The following is a 16,848-nucleotide window of genomic DNA, read 5'->3' as shown; positions in this document are numbered from 1 at the left end:
CAATTTAAACCAGTGCATTAAAAGTTACCAGTAAAAAAACAAAGTTTATAACAACAGTGATATGGGCTTGTGCATCACGTGTTCCATTGTGTAAGAACAATAGTTAAGAACTACAGGCATTTAAGTGTAAGACAAGATCTCATGTTGAATGTGGGTCAAGATCTGATGGTTTATGGGCCTAAATTCTCGTTCATCTTGAGTAATTTATTCTGATAACATGAGTAATAACAGATATGAATTAGGTATAGTGATTATTTACTAGCTCAGCATGTGAGGTGGCACTGTTTACATTTGTTAATGAAACAAAAGTGAAAGATACATGGTTACAAAAAAAGCATATCTGTAACTCATACAAAATGTATGTGACTGATTTTACTGTGATATATGTCATGCTAAAAAGACATGGATTATTTCTGCTTTCCAGTTATATGAAAAGGATTTCATCACCTTGCTTATATATATAACAATACTATGCATCACTGTACTATTTCAACTCAAACATCAACTGCTTTTGAAGATATTCTCTATACTGACTAAGTTTCTACCTCATGTTGTACTTCATGAGATTGATTGGTTCTGGGACCTTTGCTATTTTGTATATGCTAGCAAATCTCCCATGGTTCTGCTCATGGTAAGTCAGAGGATGCAGCTTTTTATGAGGCCAGGAACATTATATCATGTAAAACACAATGTGTTGTGCAGGTAAATGTAGATCTGTGTTCCTTTAAGGCTACAAAGTCTAATGATAAATAAACACTGTGGGGGTAAAATTGGTCCATGACAATAGTGTAAAATGGGCCGATAGCCAATCAGCAGCCTGTTTTACACCATGCCTTTTCCAGTGAAGTCATTACATATGGTTGATATTTTGATAATTTAATTTCAGGTGAATTAAATAGGTTACCTGAGGTTATAATGCCACTTTAAAACAACTTACATTTCTATGTGCTTCACATGTGGTTAAAGACATAGCAAAGTACTTTACAGAGAGGTGGAAAAAGAGTGGATGCTGAGCAGGAGGGAAATAGAAAAGATTGTGGTGTGGGGGAGGTGGTGAAGGAACAGTTAAGTAGAAGGATTTGTGGATGCTTTTGAAAACAAGATAAGAGGTGATAAGATGAAGTGAACTAGAGAGGGGCATAGTGGTTGAAGGAACAAACAGAGCAAGGAACAAGAAGCAAAGGGTGGGAATGTATGGAGATCCCTAAGGTAAGTTGGAGCGAAGTCATGAAGGGGTTTGAAAGTCATGCCCTGGATCTTGAAGTCAGTTTGCTTGAAGGACAAGAGTGATGAGACTTTGGGATTTGGGACTTTGTGCAAGTGAGGGCAAGGCACCGAATGAAGCACATTTTACTTGCCAGAGCGGTCCAGGACTGAATCAGACAAAGAGGTGTATTAATCATATTACTTTATTTGATCACATTTTTTATACTGCAGTTATTACTATCGTAAGGTTCGGTATTGGTGATTACTTACTCAATAAATTCTAAATTGTCATAAGATCATCAATAAACTTAATAGTAAAAATCATACATTCTCTGTATTTGCTCAGTTTCACTTAATAATTTGTTAGTGAAAGATGCATGGTTACCAAAAAAAAAGCATATCTGTAACTCATTAAAGTGTATGTGACTGATTTCACTGTGTTAAATGTCTTGTTAAAAAGACATGGATTATTTCTGCTTTCCAGTCATGTGAATATATAGTGCAGTGCATTGATGAAAAGGATTTCATCACCTGGCTTATATATAACAATATTATGCATTAGTGCACTTCTTTTTAACACAAACATCAACTGCATTCAATGTCCAAGAATGGCATGGTTAAGTTCACAGTCTATATTGTGGAGTGGCACTGGTGTCTTTCCAATTTTATGTCTGTAGTTTGGGGGTTGAGTAGCAGGCTGATTTTGGTATCAAGCAATTCTGCAGCCCTCTGTGATGCTCCAATTTAATCACCTCTCCACCACTTTCTTGACCCCGAACTATTTCTGTGTTGTTAGATTGCCTGTCTGACATCCAATTCTATACAATTTCTTTCAGCTAAACATTGGGAAGACTGAAACCATTGTATTCGGCCACTGCGACAAACTCTGTACCCTTGCCAGCGATTCCATCCCCCCTTCCTTGGCCACTGTTTCACTCTGAACCAGATTGTTTGTAACCTTGGCGTCCTTTTTCACCCTGAGTTGAGCTTCCGACACAATGTGCACTCCATCACAAAAACTGCCTACTTCCACTTTCATCATTATCAACCTCCTCCAGCCCTACAACTTCCACCCTCAGAACTCTGCATTCTTCTGATTCTCTTCTTCTGCATCCCCCTCCCTTCACCCACCTTCAACTGTGCCTTCAACCATCTAGGCCTTACTCTCTAGGATTCCCTTTCTAAACCTCTCCCTTCATTGAGCAAGCTTTTGGACTAGTCCTAATATTTCCTCCTTTGGATGGGTATGCTTTTTTTGATTACATCTTTGCGAAGTGCTTTTGGATATTTTTCTTTGTTTAAGCACAATATAAATGCAAGTTACTGTTAACATCTGGGGTATGTTGTTCACAAGTTGTTTATGGTCACTTTTTTTTCTTGTTTACCTGTCCTTTAGCTATCCTTGCATGCAATGTTAAAGAAAGATAGAACTTGATTTATATAGTGCCTTTTACATCCTCAGCACTTCCCAAAGAGCTTCTCAGCCAATTAATTACTTTGGAAGTATCATTACTGTTGTTATTATGTCTGTTGTACTGTAATTTCTTCTATACCTGGAAACTGATGCTGTTGAAGTAACTGCTGGAGTACACTTTGAATTCTCAACGTCCAATTTGATCTAAACAGCTTAATCTCCTTAAAACCTTCTTTCTAATATCTGAAGTCTCCCCTTAACATTTTGTAAACATTTTTTTTTTACATTTTGAAATCTTTTAACTTCCATTCAAAACTTTAAAAAAATTTCTGAATGATGTCTGAAAGAATACCTAATAAAGTGACTATCACCTCAGGTACTTTGATCAACTTAAACAAACAGATACATTTATGTAAATCATCTTAACAGTCCAATTCAACTAACAACATGTCTTAGAATTTGTACCTGATACATTTACCTTTTCTGTCTAGAATCTTTTAGCATGTGGAAATTTTTCGCAAGATAGCATGTTACACTGTCTGGAAAGTTTAATACACAGTGTCATCAAACATAAGACTCTATTCCACTCCTTGGTTCTATCCAAGGCTGAAGGCTTTTTGATTCAAACAAAAGTTTTCTTTTGTTAGATTGGCATCACCTGCTTTCCCTTGTGTAGAATTGCCATTTTGACTTAACATTGAAATTGCTTAAGGATATGAATTCTATCGTTAGACTTGGTAAAGCACTCCTGCAATTCAATGTTAATTCTGTTCATTTTAGTCCAATATTGACTTGATTGAATTGTACTTAAGTAATAATGACAACTGCTTGCACTTTTATAGCACTGTTAATATAGCTAAATATCTCGAGTCATTTTAGAAAGGGAGTTTTAGCCCTGAGCAGGAGTATGAGAATAGGGTTAAGGGCTGAAGGCACAGTTGAAGAAGTATATTTTCTGGTTTTTGAAAGTGGAGAGAAATGTGGTAGAAGGTTTGAAAAATAGAATTACAAAATGTTGAGTCGGAGAAAGTTCAGGCATATCCATGACTTCACAGGTTTGGGTGGAGAAGACCATTCGGTCCAATTGTCTCATTCTTCCAGAATACGAACAGTACCGTCTTCCCATTACAAAATCAAGTTGTTTCTTACAGGAGTCCAGTGTCCTGGCCTCAACCACATTCCCTGACAACATTTTAATCACCATCCATGTAAAGAAATACTCACTGACATCTTTCCCAAATTTGTTCTTCACAACTCTCCTGTTCTGCTTCTTTGGCAATTATATTGTTTCATGTTTACTTTCTCTTTTTATTAAGTATCTTTTCTATAACTTTAAGAGTTCCTATCTGAGATATCTCTCTTTAAGGTTGAAGAACTTGAGCTTATCAAGTTGTTCTTAATAGCTCTTCACTTGGACATTAGTGATCAGCATTGTTGCATTGCTCTGCAGCGCCTTGAGGTTCTGGATGGCCTTTGATATCAGACTGGCAGTCAGACAGCACAGCAACAGTCATGGAGCTGTGTGGGAGGTGGCAGAGAGGTAAAGCAGGATATTGTTGGTTTACATATGGCCCTGTGCTTGCAGGCAATATTGCTGAGAGGCAGCATATAGATAGGGAGTAGAAGGGAGCTAAGGATGTACCCTTGGGGCAAGCCAGAAATGACTTTGAGGAGAAGCCATTTCCAGAGATATGCTAGTTATATTAGGAAAGGGAGGAATGGAGAACCATGATAGGGCAATGCAAGTTGTTATGAATAACACACATTATTAATTGTGCTGCATGCATTCATTTAGTTTTGGTTATTACTGAAATTTTAGAAAATCAGCATGTTCATTAAAACATTAAGTATCAATTGCATTATTTAACTTTTATACACTCGTGTACAAATTCTCAGCATTTAATTTATCCTTAGCTGATGTGAATCTTGTAATTTCTTTAATTTAATAATTATTTCCCTTGAAACGTTTCTCGCTGCCCTACTTTAATTCACAGGTTTCTGTGTGTATTTCTGCCCTGTTTATGCCTCTATGTTCTGCTGCCCCACTGTGATTCTTAGGATGGCAATCCATTCACTGAACTGACAACCAGCATTCGGTGTGCTAAGAATCATTTTGACAGTGGTTGCACCACTGCTTGGTGGTGTCAGTTCTTCAGCTAGGATTTTCAATTTTAAAAAACTGCTACTGCTGCTCATCCATTATCACTCCATTATCTTTAGTCAGTACATATAAGTATTAATGGATGTGAAGAGTCCTGAAGAAAATGGTTACTAATACATTTTTAAAGGTTACAGTAAGTTAATTTGTAAAAGCTGGTGTGTTTTGCAGTTACTTTACAGTTATTTACAGCACTTTTGAAAGACTTCTGAACCTTGTTTGTTATATAACTCCCATTCAGAAATTTCTTCCATTTATTATTGTCCAGAAACAAAAAATTATTCTGAAATATGCTGGGATGTTACTTATCAAATACTATCTTTCTGCGGTATTTTAACTTCTCAAGTATTTTTCCAATTCCATGGTGGTCCCATAAAGTGATCGCACAAGCGTTGATTAACGATATACCCAGAAGAGCTGAAATGTGCTGATTTTTAACCAGTCTGGTTCAGATTGATCAGTAACATTATAGTAAATTACTTAGCCTGTTACCTTGGCTTCATAATTGCTCTGTACAAACAGTATAAGAAAAAACTCTAGTACCAGAATAAAACCAGTTAGAATTAAATAGAGGATACACTAAGTTTCACTTACCCATGTTTAGCCATTTGAAATGGCACTACTATTTATAATAGCAAAGACCACATAAGTAAAGATTTTTTGCTTTAGGAATTAGTTTTTCTAGCTGAAACCTTGCTTATTGAAACAGAAAATGTTTGTTTATGCACAACTTTTATGGGGGACTAAATTCAAGGTGAACTCACTCCTTTCACTGCATTACTTGTTTTCTCTCTCTAGCTGTAACTATTTCTCAGGTGTATTTGTTTTGTCAGAAAACTTGTTCAGCGTTTTTTTTACTAATACATAAAGATCCATAATGCAGGATACAACTAAGATTAAAAATAATATGAGGTAGAGTTGTGTTTAGGTAATGCCAAGGTGGATTTTAAAAGCCTGTAGATTGTAGAAAGAAGGGAATGCTGAGGAAGGTAAGAAACTCTATGAGTCACTATGATGAGAGATTAGAATCATTAGGTAAATATATTGGATTTGAAGACATACAGTTTCCCCCCCCCCAACATTTTATTGATTACTTAAATGGGAATTGGCCTTGTATAGGAGCTTTCATTCTACAGCGACATAGTTTTGCACACCATGATTAGTGGGAATGTACTTCGTTTTGATTTGGGGAAGCATAGTACTAAGAATAAAACTCCTTCGTTGTCTCCTGCCCATCCCTCCCCAGCCAGAAAATGTTTTTAAATAGAACTAAGCAAAAATCATGCTCCTTTTGCCTGGCTGGTTGATTGGTAGCAAAAGTCATTACTCACTTCCCTAGAAATAATATGCAAACACTGAGGAATGTTAATGGGAAGTACAAAAAATTGTGCCAAGGAGTGGTTGGCGTAGATTTGTGCCCATGCTTTCTCACATGACATGTCTTGGTCAGGTGCTAATTAAAGTCTAGGCACTTGAACAGATAATCAGTGAAAACCAGATGTGAGCCACATAGCAATGCAGTGAGGGAATCTGAGCGAAGTGAGGGAGAAATGAGGTATTACGGGGAAAAAAATTAAGCTGACATCAAGCACTTCCATTATTTTTAACGTCAGTGTGTCAGCACCCTAATTGGCCCCAATCTCTCATTCTGTAAAAAGCAACCAAATAAAAATACCAAAATTCTTAAATTCTCATTCACAAAGGGAACTAACCACATTTGTGATTTTTTTTCCCCATTCCTTTGAATGGCTAGGTCTCAAATTTATAAAATAATAAAAATGTTAAATTTTAATAATTCAGTAAAGCACAAAATTATATCAAATTTCCAATTCCATTTTCTAATCACTCCAAAAATGTCCTCACACTCCAGATTGGACAAATGTTGTTGTGGTCCCAGCCCTGGTTGAACATAGCTCTGCCCTTGCCACACATATAATAAAGCAGCCCCGAAATTGTGCCAGACAACTGGACTACAATCTGCAGTAGTCACCACATGGGCTTTTTTTAAAAAAAGCTTACCCTACCACCCTGGGTGCCAGTAAGCTCCTTCTCTCCCTGCCTGCCTTTACACCCAATGTGCTCCTTCTGTCTCCAGTGCTCCCAGGCCTCCTCTTTCCCCTTCCCCTCACACTTTTAAGGGCTGCCAGATCTCAACCTCTGTTTCAAATGCTGCAGGGGTCTTTCCATGAGCATTGCCAGGCCCAAGCCCCCTTGATCGAATGCTGTCAGGCCCCAAACTTTGCCTGCTCCATCCAACATGTCAACCTCATGTGCAGCCTCACATACTCCCTCCTGGTCTTAACTCCCAATGCTGCAGTTTCTCTCCTTGCATGTGTTGTACCAAATTTGTCCCCACCCGATCCTGGTGCTCATCTGCAACCTGCTATATGTTGACTTGCCATAGTGCTACTTACCCTGGGCTTATCCATATAACGACATTTCCCCTTCTCTCAGAAACACGAGGCCGATTCTAACGTGTGTATTGCTGTCCCAGCTAAGATCAGCTACCTCAGCAGAGAGTAAGAATCAAACCTCTAAGAGATTAAGAGTTTCTGGATTGTATTGTACAGCAATATGTTGCCTTTACCAACTGATCTTTGTGTGCCCTTACTTGCTTTCTGTGTTGTCAGTGCTGGTCTAGTATTAGTATATGCAGTATCTACACTGGTTGGTGGTGGGAAGAGAGGAAATGTTTCTATATCACAAGTTGTTAACAAGAACTCTAAGAGTAAAAAAAATGATTTTGTCAGCTATATATTTACACATTCTATGTTTTGCATGATTCACCAGGGATTATGTCTAAAGTGATTTTTCACATGAATTAACTTCAGATCCAGGATCTGCAGTAGTCCAAAAGCTTTCCTGGATGTCTACGCGTTAAATAGGATTTAGTGTGATAGCGAGCAACTGTGTTCTAATCATGTTGCATTGTTTGCTGCACATTATGGTCTGGGAGCAGTTTATTCTGATTTGTCAATTCTTAGCTGTTAGTAACTACAAAAAGTGAAATGATAATCCGATCAATTCTTGATATTACCAAGTCTTCCTTGTAAATTGTACTCATTATTAACCAGAATTAACTTAAGTTGATCAGATGTATTTAATATATTTGCTTCTAAATACAACAAAAATCAACATTTAAAAATCTTCCAACATTTTTATATGGGCCCTCTGCAAAGGTCCCTGCCATCAATCTTACAATACCCAGGCGACAACATAATGGAGTCCCAGAACAACTGTATCCATTTTTTTTGCATTGGTTTCATTTTTTTGTTTTATTTTGTTGGGGAGATTCTGTAATCAAAGGCTGATATATTGAACCTAGTTAATTTTATTTATGGTGTAGTATAATGTCACAGTGTTACTGAGATCTGCCTTTCTTAATAGTCTGGCAAGTAAAATTGTCTCTGGTGGAAAGAGACCTGCAGAAAAAATGTGCTTTAATTGCTTTTTTCATAATGAAGTGTCGTGTTCTTGCAATACTTAAAAGCTCTGGCCTTTTCTGAGACAATCTCTTGGGCCTTTTGCTGCAGAAATCAAGCGTGAAACTGATTTAGTACTGCAGAGCGTTCTTAAAGGAATTAAATAATTTCTTAAACGCTGTAATGAATGGCACTCTCATCATTAGAACTGACAATCCTGCATGCGATCGTTGATGAATTTTGCAGCTTTGAATAGTAAAATGCTAGTTGAATATAATTTTAAGTCAAACCAGTTTTGATACATAGTTACAATAAAGCAGTATAATATAAACCTTTGTCCCAATATACTGGGAATTATTTTAAACAGAGCATTTTTCATTTCAGCAATGTAATGTGTTCATTTTTTAATTTGATTTAAGTGTAAATACTTCCTTTTGTTCCATTCCTATTTATTAATTCCTGCATACCCCAAAGGATATTGTATTCTTTGAAAACAACGCTTCACCAAACCTGAATTTTTATCCCAATGAATTGCCTTTATTCTGTCAGTTCAAAGAGTACATAGCTTAAATGTGAATTAGGTTTACCTGGCACATAGAAATTCACATTTCAGAACTACTGAACACTAAAAGTGGGTATAAGGGTGCAATTAAATTATTAACAATAAAGTGTTATCAGGTTGAAAGAATCCCGACTTAAGGATAAAAATGATGTAGTTTCAAGGTCACAGACCCACTGTTGAAGATTAAGCGGTCCCGAATTTATTTCTAAAGGCTAGATTTGGAGCTATTTCTGGCAATCGAAGTTAAGAATCAATTTCTAATGATTAACTGTTGAAATCATGAAGAAAATGTTGTCTTAAACTGTCCCCTCCTTTTTTCTTTACAGCTTATTATCCTATCAGCCACACAAAAAGATGTATATCTTTAATGACCACGCTTCATAATTCATCATTTATTTACTTGGAGAGCTTATTCAAAGGTTACATCTGGAAATGGGGTTTAGTCTAGTCATTGTACAGAATAAAGATTAATTAACCAACACAGCCATTGGGATGTGTCACTGGCGAAAGTGATAAACATTAATGTTGATTGCTTCAGTATAAAATATTGAATTTTAACCTGCTTTCCTGACTTTCATCAGAGGGAATGTTAAAATTCCAGTAGGGAGACAGGGTGGCACAGTATGTTAAGGTAAAGTCCTTTTTCCTCGAAAACCTGTGCTTAAGTTAAGCCCAGACAGATGAGCTGAAAGTTGGTGCTGTGTGATGGCTGCAAGAATCCTAAATGAAATAATTTGGTCAAGTTCAATCCAGTACCTAGTGGTTACTAGTCTGCTAATAGAGCCAGTTATTACAAATTCATCATTATTTAACCACCTTATTCAGAGTGCCTACAAAGATAATGAATGTGGGAAGTAGAAGTAAAACACTGGTTAAGTGGGTGGATGCAGTGAATGTTCTTCGGTAGCGGTTGAAGTATATTGTCAGGGCAATGTATTTAGCCTGTGCAATACTTTTCATTGAAATACATTATACTGATACGAGGTAAAAACATTGGTTCCATTCCCAACAATACCTTCACCTTGATGAGCACAAAATTCACCACCAGAAAAACAATTCTAGGCATTGTTAAAATATAAAAGGTTGGTGATGCATTAGTTTAGTGTACTTGCAAGTTTAACCTCCCGCAATAAGCTTACTGATTAACCAGTACACTTGAACAGATACTCAAATTGCAATGTCTAATACCCAGATCATTAAATTCCTATTTTACCAGTATTTAATGGTTTGTAACTGCATCAAAAGTCCATTTGTGAGAAAGTATGGAAAAAAAACAAACCAGTGTAATTTGAAATGAGTTGCAATTGTCAGAAAGCAATAATTAAATTTCCATTCTTTACTGCTTGTCTAGAAACTATTCCCAATGCTCGACAGAATGATTGACCTGTTTACATGTTCCACAAAATGCCTTCATTGACCATTCTGCTGTGCTGTTCTAATTCCACTGAATAGGGTACCATCAGTCCCTCTATGGCAATATGCATTTTCTGCCTGAGTTGTGGGAAGCTAATCTTTTAACACTGCCTAATGCACACTAGGTTTAACTGAGTTATCTCTAGAAACGTCTTTTCAATGGTATTATAAACTCTCTGGTCAAATTGGTTGTATTCAGTGAAGCTAAGATCCATGTTCTTTTCTGTATTATGGTTTGAGGTCTTATGAACTAACAGTTTAATTGGAAATTGTACAAGAACTAGCACATTGCACATAGCATGAGGGGAGCAGTTTGATTACTTTAGACCATTTGTAGGTCTCAATTTTTGTGTATTTTTCTGATGATATTTATCCAGGTCAGTCTCCCAAAACGATGATATGTTACTTCTAGTTCCAGTAAGTCAAGGATGTAAAGTGACATGTTTACGTTTAAGATTATACACTCTTAGTGAAGTTTGTAAATGGAAGCCACTCCCTGCAGAAAGAGAGGAAAGGTCATTAATGCCATCATGAAGAGTGTTAGAACGTCTGGCACAAGCCCAATCTCCATAGAATAGAATCATAGAAAATTTACAGCACAGAAGGAGGCCATTCGGACCATCGTGTCCACACCGGCCGAAAATGAGCAACCCAGCCAAATCCCATTTTCCAGCATTTGGTCCGTAGCCTTGTAGGTCACAGCACTTCAGATGCACATCCAAGTACTTTTTAAATGAGTTGAGGGCTTCTGCCTCTACCACCCTTTCAGGCAGTGAGTTCCAGACCCCCACCACCCTCTGGGTGAAAAGATTTTCCTCAGCTGCCCTCTAATCCTTCTACCAATCACTTGAAATCTATGCCCCCTGGTTATTGACCCTCTCTGCCAAAGGAAATAGGTCCTTCCTATCCACTCTATCTAGGCCCCTCATAATTTTGTACACCTCAATTAAATCACCCCTCGGCCTCCTTTGTTCCAAAGAGAACAACCCCAACCTATCCACTCTTTCCTCATCGCTAACATTCTCTAGTCCTGGCAACATCCTCGCAAATCTCCTCTGTACCCTCTCGAGTACAATTACACCCTTCCTGTAATGTGCTGATCAGAACTGTACACACTACTCAAGCTGTGGCCTAACCAGTATTTTATACAGTTCCAGCATAACGCCCCTGCTCTTATATTCTTTGCCTCAGCTAATAAAGAAAAGTATTCCATATGCCTTCTTAACCACCTTATCTACCTGTCCTGCTACCTTCAGGGATCTGTGGACATGCACTCCAAGGTCCCTCACATCCTCTACACTTTTCAGTATCCTCCCATTTATTGTGTACTCCCTTACCTTGTTTGCCCTCCTGAAATGCATAACTTCACACTTCTCCGGATTGAATTCCATTTGCCACTTTTCTGCCCACCTGACCAGTCCATTGATATCTTCCTGCAGTCTACAGCTTTCCTCCTATCAACCACACGGCCAATTTTTGTATCATCTGCAAATGTCTTTGCCCCTACATTTAAGTCCAAATCATTAATATATATCACAAAAGCAAGGAACCTAGTACTGAGCCCTGCAGAACCCCACTGGAAACAGCCTTCCAGTCACAAAAACACCTGTCGACCATTACACTTTGCTTCCTGCCACTGAGCCAATTTTGGATCCAACTTGCCACTCTCCCTTGGGTCCCATGGGCTTGTACTTTTCTGACCAGTCTGCCATGTTGGGACCTTGTCAAAAGCCTTGCTAAAATCCATGTAGACTACATCAAATGCACTATCCTCATTGACCCTCTTTGTTACCTCCTCAAAAAATTCAATCAAGTTAGTCAGACAAGTTAGTCCCTTAACAAATCCAGGCTGACTGTCCTTGATTACTCCATGCCTTTCTAAGTGACAGTTTATCCTGTCCCTCAGAATTGATGCCAATAATTTGACTGGCCTGTAATTACTCGGTCTATCCCTTGCTCCCTTTTTAAACAACGGTACAATGTTAGCAGTCCTCCAATCCTCTGGCACCACGCCAGTATCCAGTGAGGATTGGAAAAATTATGGTCAGAGCCTTCGCTATTTCCTCCCTTGCTTCTTTTAACAGCCTGGGATACATTTCATCCGGCCCTGGTGATTTATCTACTTTCAAAGATGCTAATCCCCTTAATACTTCCCCTCTCACTATGTTTATCCCATCCAATATTTAACACTCCTCCTCCTTAATTACAATGTCTGCATCGTCCCTCTTTTGTGAAGACAGATGCAAAGTATTCATTAAGAACCATACCAACATCTTCCGCCTCCATACATAGGTTACCTTTTTGGTCTCTACTCTTTTCTTAGTTATCCTCTTGCTCTTAATGTATTTATAAAACATCTTTGGGTTTTCCTTGCCAATATTTTTTCATGCTCTCTCTTTGCTTTGCTAATTTCCCTTTTAATTTCACCCTTGCAATGTTTATACTCCTTTAGGCTTTCTGTAGTATTTAGTTCTCAGTGTCTGAAATAAGCTTTCCTTTTCTGCCTTATCTCACCCTGTATGCTCCTTGACATCCAGGGGGCTCTTGATTTGGCAGCCCCACCCTTTTTCTTTGTGGGAACATGTTCACTCTGCACCCCTTGAATCTTCCCCTTGAATGCCTCCCACTGCTCTGACATTGATTTACCTTCCAGTAGCTGTTTCCAGTCCACTTTTGCTAAATCACTTCTTAGCTTAGTAAAATTGGCCTTTCCCCAATTGAGAACTTTAACTCCTGTTCTATCTTTGTCCTTTTCCATAACTATGCTAAAACTAACTGAATTATGATTACTACCACCAAAATGCTCTTCCACTGATACTTCTTCCACCTGCCCAGCCTCATTTCCTAAAACTCAATCCAGAACTGCACCCTCTCTTGTTGGGCTTGCTACGTACTGGCTAAGAAAGTTCTCCTGAATGCAATTTAAGAATTTTGTGCCCTCTATACCCTTCACACTGTGTCCCAGTTAATATTAGGATAGTTGACATCCCCTACTATAACTGCCCTACTGTTTTTGCACTTCTGCTGTGAAATAGACATCCCCATTAAAGCAAAATAAATTAAAACAATCATTTTAGATTTTAAAACAGGATTTTAAAAATATTTAATACTGAGCTTAGGAAGCCCCCAAACCCTAGCTAGATGGTGCAGAATCTATGTTCTCATGCCACAGAATTAAGGGGCCTCTGGCCCCCCTCACTGCTTGCCCCTTCTCCCCACCTCCCACATTATTGCCATTTTGGACCTTGCTCGCCACACCATGCTTCCTCCCCGCTCCCCACTAAAATGCTCTCACATCAAGTCTTTGACTCTTTTGCCTTTCCCTGCTGTGCCTCTTCACTATCACCTGTGAGCAAGTGATTTGAAGCTCTGGAATTTTTAATTTTTGAATGTTAATATGAATGCTCCCAATTTGGTCCTCTAGCTCAAAATTGCTGATTCCCCAGTGTGCCTCCCTGCGACTGGGTGCCAGCAAGCCATTAGAAGCTGCTGAGTTCCAACTATTCTCATTTTTTTTTCTAAGAATAATATTATATCAAACACAATTGACATTTTCTCTGAAGCTTTTAATCTGCTATAGATTGTTTAATAATAAATATATGATTTTGATATATAGATTCATTAAATTTGATGATTTTAATGATGTATGAATTATATTATATTTCACATTATGATTTTAAAATCTTATAGATTGTGACATTAATGCTTTGATTTTAATATATTAATATACAAAGATGTCTGTAAGAGAACCTCATTCTCTACTGCCCACCCAAGTACCACATCAAGTTTCTCCCTGAGATATCTTCACTGCTTTCCTCCCTCAGCCTCTGCACCGAGCAATTTCAACCTCCATTTCAACTCACCATGCTTGGTGAACCCATTTTGCCCCTGATTCCCATTGACTTCAATTTTACTAGGGCTCCTTGGTGCCACACCTGGTCAAATGCTGTCTTGATTTCAAGGGCAGTCACTCTCACCTCACTTCTGGAATTCAGCTCTTTTGTCCATGTTTGGACCAAGGCTGTAATGAGGTCTGGTGCCGAGTAGTCCTGGCGGAACCCAAACTGAGCTTCGGTGAGCAGGTTATTGGTGAGTAAGTGCCGCTTGATAGCACTGTTGACAACACCTTCCATCACTTTGCTGATGATTGAGAGTAGACTGATGGGGCGGTAATTGGCCGGATTGGATTTGTCCTGCATTTTGAGGACAGGACATACCTGGGCAATAGATGAAACATAGGAACAGGAGTAGGCTATTCAGCCCCTCATGCCTGCTCCACCATTTGATAAGATCATGGCTGATCTGTGATCTAACTCCAAATACCTGCCTTTGGCCCATATCCCTTAATACCTTTGATTGCCAAAAAGCTATCTATCTCAGATTTAAATTTAGCAATTGAGCTAGTATAAATTGCCGTTTCCGGAAGAGAGTTCCAAACTTCTACCACCCTTTGTGTGTAGAAATGTTTTCTAATCTCGCTCCTGAAAGGTCTGGCTCTAATTTTTAGACTGTGCCCCCTACTCCTAGAATCCCCAACCAGCGGAAATAGTTTCTCTCTATCCACCCTATCCGTTCCCCTTAATATCTTATCAACTTCAATCAGATCACCCCTTAACCTTCAAAACTCCAGAGAATACAACCCCAATTTGTGTGATCTCTCCTCGTAACTTAACCCTTGAAGTCCGGGTATCATTCTAGTAAACCTATGCTGCACTCCCTCCAAGGCCAATATGTCCTTCCGAAGGTGCGGTGCCCAGAACTGCTCACAGTACTCCAGGTGCGGTCTGACCAGGGTTTTGTGTTGCTGCAGCATAACTTCTGCCCCCTTGTACTCCAGTCATCTAGATATAAGGCCAGCATTCCATTAGCCTTATTGATTATTTCCTGCACCTGTTCATGACATTTCAGTGATCTATGTACCTGAACCCCTAGGTCCCTTTGGACATCCACTGTTTTTAACTTTTTACATTTTCGAAAGTACCCTGTTCTATCCTTTTTTGATCCAAAGTGGATGACCTCACATTTGTCTACATTGAATTCCATTTGCCACAGTTTTGCCCATTCACCTAATCTATCAATATTGTTTTGTAATTTTATGTTTTCATCTACACTGCTTACAATGCCACCAATCTTTATGTCATCGGCAAACTTAGATATGAGACTTTCTGTGCCTTCATCTAAGTCGTTAATAAATATTGTGAATAATTGAGGCCCCAAGACAGATCCCTGCGGGACTCCACTAGTCACATCCTGCCAATGTGAGTACCTGCCCATTATCCCTACTCTCTGTCGCCTTCCGCTCAGCCAACTTCCTAACCAAGTCCGTAGCCAGAGAATCACCTGCATTGTCTTCTGTTCGTGCTCCTGCACTGTTACCTCTGGAGTCGCCGAAGGATCTATCCTTGGCCCCCTCCTATTTCTCATCTACATGCTGCCCCTCGGCAACATCATCCAAAAACACAACGTCCGCGTTGACAACATGCAGCTCTACCTCACCACCACCTCTCTCAACCGCTCCACTGTCTCTCATTTGTCACACTGCTTGTCCGACACTAGATGAGCAAAAATTTCCTCCAACTAAATATTGTGATGACCAAAGCTATTGTCTTTGGTCCCCACTGCAAAATCCATTCTCTCGCCACTGCCTCCATCTCTCTCTCCGGCTACTGTCTGAGGCTGAACCAGACCATTCGCAACCTTGGTGTCCTATTTGACCCTGAGATGAGCTTCTGGCCACATATCCGCCCCACCACCAAGACCCCCTATTTCCACATCGCCTGTCTCCACCCCTGCCTCAGCTCATTTGCTGCTGAAACTCTCATCCATGTTTTAGTTACCTCTAGACTTGACTATTCCAATGCTCTCCTGACTGGCCTCCCACCTTTCACCCTCCATAAACTTGAGCTCATCTAAAACTCTGCTGCCCATATCCTAACTCGCACCAAGTCCCATTCACCCATCACCCCTGTGCTCGCTGACCCACATTGGCTCCCAGTCCAGGAACGCCTCGATTTTAAAATTCTCATCCTTGTTTCCAAATCCCTCCATGGTCTCGCCCCTCCGTATCTCTGTAACCTCCTCCAGCCCTACAACCCTTCGAGATCTCTGTACTCCTCCAATTCTGGCTTCTTGCACATCCCCGGTTTTAATCGCTCCACTATTGCCTCGGCCCTAAACTCTGGAATTCCCTCCCGAAACCTCTACGCCTCGCTACCTCTCTCTCCTCTTTTAAGACACTCCTTAAAACCTACCTCTTTGACCAAGCTTTTGGTCACCTGTCCTTGTATCTCCTCATGTGGCTCGGTGTCAAATTTTGTTTGATCGCTCCTGTGAAGTACCTTGGGACGTTTTATTGCGCTAAAGGCACTTTATAAATGCAAGTTGTTGTTGTTGCTGCTGTTTTGTTTTGGCCTACGCGCACTGATTTCTAGAATCCAGGGAGCTTTACTGTACATTTTCCCATTTCCCCATTTTGGGACTGTCAGGTTATTTTCTTTTCATGCATTTTTGTTCCAGTTTCTGTTGTGAACTGGTTTACAGGGGGTCCCCACTTCAGTTTAATTTCAGTCTTTATGACTGCACTTTTGGGGAATTCACTTCGGCCTAAATTTTAACAATGAGGCGGGATCTCAGCAGGGGAGGGGTCAATAAGCGGGTGGGAAACCTGGAAAAA

The 16,848-nt window shown here is 39.4% G+C and overlaps 1 protein-coding gene across 4 annotated transcripts in view; it reads left to right on the top strand.

The window, feature by feature from the left end:
• Positions 1 to 16,848, top strand: part of LOC137344466 (TBC1 domain family member 22B-like) — a 318,631-nt gene that overhangs the window by 226,213 nt on the left and 75,570 nt on the right. The gene's annotated exons all lie outside the window — the stretch shown is intronic.

The sequence above is a fragment of the Heptranchias perlo genome, chromosome 27 (assembly GCF_035084215.1).
Source record: "Heptranchias perlo isolate sHepPer1 chromosome 27, sHepPer1.hap1, whole genome shotgun sequence".
In the NCBI taxonomy this organism is placed as follows: domain Eukaryota; kingdom Metazoa; phylum Chordata; class Chondrichthyes; order Hexanchiformes; family Hexanchidae; genus Heptranchias; species Heptranchias perlo.
The sequence above is the reverse complement of the archived record's forward strand: the minus strand, read 5'-3'. Positions and strand labels throughout refer to the sequence as shown.